The 5,460-nt window shown below is 37.8% G+C and overlaps 1 non-coding gene across 1 annotated transcript; it reads right to left on the bottom strand.

The window, feature by feature from the left end:
- Positions 1-888: 888 nt before the first annotated feature.
- On the bottom strand, positions 889-995 carry LOC127077026 (small nucleolar RNA R71). Its single transcript, XR_007787015.1, has one exon. It is a non-coding gene; the product is annotated as a small nucleolar RNA R71 (small nucleolar RNA).
- Between the last annotated feature and the right edge of the window lie 4,465 nt (positions 996-5,460).

Here is a 5,460-nt window from a genome sequence, read left to right as displayed (position 1 = left end):
GATTCCTTAATTACGACGAACTACATACCGATATCCGCTTAATTGATATTTAATCTAGATCTTATTTTAGTTTTATTTTCCCCCCAAATCATCAAAGTATTATCCGCCTTCGCTTTACGAAGTAACCTTAGAAAACGGTATATCGATTCATAAGTCCCTGTGGGATCGATATCTTTTAAAACTATGCGATAAGACTGTGCACTTGCAGTCAGTACCCCAATCGACTCATAAAGTCGCGATCAAGTTTTTGGCGCCGTTGCCGGGGACTTTTCTTTAGTCGATATCGTAACCCTTCTGTTACGTTGTAGAGACTAAGGCAATTTTTTTCTTGTTTTCGTTGATTTGTATGCCACATACTCGCTCATAAGGCGAGCCATTTTACTTATAAGCAGTGCAACAGAATCAATTCTCTGAGTCTTACGACGAATTCGAGAGTATCGTGCTGCAAACAATCTCCCTCCTATCGAAGTGCCCGACCTCAAAAATCTTCTTCCTTCGCCGATACCCGAGATAGCAGAACCAGCTCGTGCTCTTCGAGATTACGCCGCTCCATCGCAAGATGAGCCGCATTCGAGTATTGCTCCACCCGCAATCGAAGCAAACAACTTCAAACTTAAACCTTCGTTGTTACAAGCAGTGCAACATAATCAATTCTCTGGAAATCCTACCGAGGATCCAAACCTTCATTTATCCGTATTTGTCCAATACGCTGATACTGTTAAAGCTAATGGTGTCACTTCAGAGGCGATTCGACTTCGTCTTTTTCCCTTCTCGTTAAGAGATAAAGCTAGAAGATGGCTTCAGTCTCTTCCTTCCAACTCAGTCACCACATGGAATGAGTTGAAGAAAGTCTTTCTTGCCCGATATTTTCCTCCAAGCAAAACAGCTATGTTGAGAGCCCAGATAAATGGATTTAAACAGAAAGATAACGAGTCTCTTTTCAAAGCATGGGAAAGATACAAAGACATGATGAGACTTTGTCCACACCATGGTTTAGAGGACTGGTTAGTAATTCATACCTTCTATAATGGTCTCTTATACAACACAAGGTTAACAATAAACGCCGCCGCAGGTGGTGCGCTTATGGATAAACCTTATGCCGATGCTTATCAACTTATCGAGAGCATGGCCCAGAACCATTATCAGTGGGGAAGCGACCGAACAATGGTAAAAAAACCTCAAACGAAAAGTGGCATGTACGAGATAAGTAGCCTTGATCATGTTAATGCAAAAGTGGATGCTCTGGCCCAGAAAATTGAAAGTTTAAATGTATCACCTCCAGCCACCGTGGTTGCCGCAGCTCGAAATTGCGAAGTCTGTGGAATCCAAGGTCACACTCCTGCAGATTGTCAACTCCTAACAGGAATCCAAGCAGAGCAAGTGAATTATGCTCAAGGAAACCCCTACTCGCATACCTATAACTCAAACAGGAAGAACCATCCTAATTTTTCATATAAGAGCAATAATGCTTTATACGCACCAGGAGAAGCTCCCAATCAATCCCCAACTGTACCCCTTGGATATCAAAAGCCGACCCCATCTACACCTAACAATAATGTTCCTAGAAAATCCAACTTGGAAATCATGATGGAGAACTTCATAGCTTCTCAACAGCAAACCAATAAAGATTTCTTAAACCAGAATGTACACACTAGCGAACAAATTAAACAACTAGCAAGTAAAGTAGATACCCTGGCTACCCATAACAAAATGCTGGAAACACAAATATCACAAGTAGCTCAACAACAAGCGCCTACTGCTGCCCCAACTGGTACATTTCCTGGACAACCCCAACCTAACCCGAAAAGCCACGCTCATGCAATCATATTGAGAAGTGGAACAGGGGTAGAAGGACCACCTGATCCAAGGATTGAAAACCAAAACTCTAAAAGGTCAACTGAGGAAGAAAATAAACCTAAGGAAAAGGAAGAGAGTAATAAGGAAACCGTAGAAAAGAGAGAACCTTATGTACCTCCACCACCTTATAAACCACCTATCCCTTACCCTCAAAGGCTTATTAAAACCAAAGATGCAGGCCAATTTAAAAAATTTGTTGACTTACTGAAACAATTAAACGTCACAATTCCTTTTACATAAGCTATTACGCAGATGCCCTCATATGCTAAGTTCTTAAAAGAAATTCTTTCTAATAAAAGGAAACTTGAAGATAGCGAAACCGTTACACTCACTGCTGAATGTAGCGCTATAATCCAGAATATGCCTCATAAACTTAAAGATCTGTAACACCTCAAAATTTCCCCTCCTCTCTTGGGACTAGCTTAGCATACTGCATTTCATTTTTTAGGACATTAGTCATTGCATCTTTGCATATCATGTGGCAACATTAAGCAAGTCATCCTTCCAAGTCTTGATCAGAAGATAAAGAGGTTAAGATATTCAAGCCTGAGGGTTTCATGGTTTGATCACTAACCATCTGAGGGTTTGTGCTTCAAATTAGGGTTTCTTGGTTTCTCAAGGAGGTGGATCATTATCTTGGTTGGAATGGTACATCATCATCATCATGGTCTTATCATCATCAAGAGGTTCATTGTGCTTGATCAGATTCCTTGAGATTAGGGTTTTGACCTCTGGTCAACCCTAATCATCTGTATTGTGCCAATCAGGGTTTTGCAAGGAGGTGAGGGTTTTCATGGATATGGGGATCATCATCTGGTTTTATTGAGCTTGTGGAAGCTAGGGTTTCATTTTGGAGCCATTTAATCAGGAGATTGAGGCTCAAGCTCAACAGTCAAGCTGAAATTCATCAATCAGTCAACAAAGTCAACTGTGCATTCAATGATGGATTTGGAGGTGGGAGAGGGTTAGAAACACTTCATTCATGTCCAAAAAAGTTTCATTTGGCATTTCAAACATCAACAATGAAGAAAATAAAGTCAGATGAAAACTTTCCAAAAATAGAAAGTGACTTGTAATTCAAAATTGCCAAAAATGGAAAGGTTTTCTCCTCAAAATTACATGTCCAAAAATGCTTCAAATGAAATTTTGTCCAACATGAAAGTTGTAGATCTTGCTCTCACCTTTCCAAAAAGTCCAAAAACATGAATTTCTCATGTGTGTTTGGCAAGTTATGGATCAATCTTGGTCAAGAAAATTTGAATTTCAAAAGTGCATAACTTTAGAACCAAAAGGCCAATTGGAGTGGGATTTTTTGCCACATTCTTATTTTGTCATGTTCTATCCAATTCATGTATCACACTTCATCAATTCTCATCACAAAAATATTGCATTTTTCATTTGGATTGAATTTGAATTTTGGAGGGAAAAGTCTATTTTGGAAAATTATGCTTTATTTCCACTTCCAATCAATTGACTTGCCTCCAAATATCATTTGAAATGGATTTCAAACCAGAATATGCACTGTTACATTGGTTTTCATGCATATAGGGTGGATTGGCTAATTGGTCATAAAACTTGGTTTTCACTAATCACTTGCATTTTGCCTAATCATGATTAACAAACATGCTTAACAGAACATATATAAGACTAATCATAACTGTTTTCTTGCTAAGCATAACAGAATTCTGAATTTGAGATCTAGATCCAAAAACTCTTCAATTTCTCTCTCACTTTTTTCTTCAAAAATCTTCACAAACCGTGCCAAGATCTTGATCAATCCTTCATCCATATGCATAATTGAAGTCATTAGAAGCAAGGTCACAAGGTTTTCGAGCAAATTCAAGGACTGTTGAAGCATATGTTCAACAATGGCAAATGGAGATTTGAGCTAGATCGTGCCAATTCAACTCTCAAGCATTCATCCAAAGCATCATACAAGAGTGTTAGATCATCTGTTTTTGCTTGCCAAGGCCTGAATACACGTGTTCCAGTTCTGCACTTCAAAGAAGGTTAGGATTCGACCTTAATGATTCTTGAAATTGTTACATGCTTTTGGTAGATCTTTGAGTGTAGGTTAATCTGCAATTTGAATCATTGAAATCCATGAAGAAATGAACAAGTTATGTTGATTAGAAGTTTGATCCATGAACCTTCTTTGGCTCGATCCAAGAGTTTTAGTGAGAGTTAGGTTAAATGAAGTTTAGATTGATGATGTACTTGGAAAGACGAAGCTAATGGTATAGGTTTTGTTAATTTTGGTGATGATTTGTTCTTGAGCTGGAAATTCGTTGATGAACATGAAGAACCCTAAGATTTTTTCCAGAATTCTTGTTTGATCCTGTTTAGCCCGTGTTTGCATGTATTTCGTGTTATTGGACCATGCACTGGTCCACGCTGGCGTTTGCTTGGCTAAACGATTGGTTCCGCTCGCTTCCCTGCGCCACATCAGCTTTAATGAAACGCTGTGTTTCATTAAAGCGCGCTTTGGTTTGAATTGTTGGCCGGTTCGATACCTGGCTGGAGCATTTTCAAAATAGGCCTTGGCATTTTCTTTCATTCATCCATATGTATGTTCATGCCATTTCACATGTTTTTTATTTTTCTCTTCCATTCAAAATTCCATAGCTCATTGAATATTGATCCAAATCACATGGGATTTTTTGCACTATGTTCCTCATGATCCCTACTATTTTTTGATGATTTTTACAAAAATTGTGCACGCCTAGATTTTTATTTTGGCTAGGGAATGTTCATACATGTGTTTTGTTGCACCTTGCTTGCCATTTTCATTGTGAAATAATGATGCTTAATCCAATGCTTCTGAAAATTTACATGCTTAATCTAGACACTTTTATTGATCTTTTGGCTTTGAGTTTGTATTTTTAGCATGTTTGGTTGTTGAGATATGAGCTGATCATTGGAGGTGTGACAATGTGTGTCACACCATTTCTTGTCCAATTTGCTGATTTTATTTACCATGCCATTTAAATGTCAAATGATCTGAATTTTTGCAATATGATACTTATGGATGTTAAGTTTGAGTGTGAATTTGTTTAGAATTTTTGAGTTCCTTTCCAATTTGTTTGAGAATTTCTTTTCTGTTTGACCATTTGTGGACTTTTTGAGAGTCATGATCTTAAAAGATTTGTGAAATGCTTGATGTTTATTGGATGGACTTGAAATTTTGCACATGTGTTCTAGACACTTTGAAGTTTGTCTTGGCTTTGTCTTGATGTCCATATCATGTTTGAATTCTGTTTTATGCTTGCTTGAAGTTGATGTATGGTTTTGTGCCCTCATTGAGCTTGTTTTGCCTTGCCTTGACTTAGGGAATTTATTTGACATGCTTCCACTTATCCAAATTACTTGAATTTTGGTATGATAATCATGTGATGGATGCGATTTAGCCATGAGTTTTCTTGGGATTTATTGAATTATTTTTTAGTTAGTTTGGATTGATTCATTCTGTTTGGTCCAATGAGCTTTGAACTTGCATGCTTTGCACTATTTGTTTGGTGAAATGAAATTGGTGTATGATATGAATGTGAGACCACTTGGACATTGTTCTTAATCGATTGAAATTGATTATTACCAATTTTCATG

Source organism: Lathyrus oleraceus, chromosome 4, assembly GCF_024323335.1.
Source record: "Lathyrus oleraceus cultivar Zhongwan6 chromosome 4, CAAS_Psat_ZW6_1.0, whole genome shotgun sequence".
NCBI classification, from domain to species: Eukaryota; Viridiplantae; Streptophyta; class Magnoliopsida; order Fabales; family Fabaceae; genus Lathyrus; species Lathyrus oleraceus.
The sequence above is the reverse complement of the archived record's forward strand: the minus strand, read 5'-3'. Positions and strand labels throughout refer to the sequence as shown.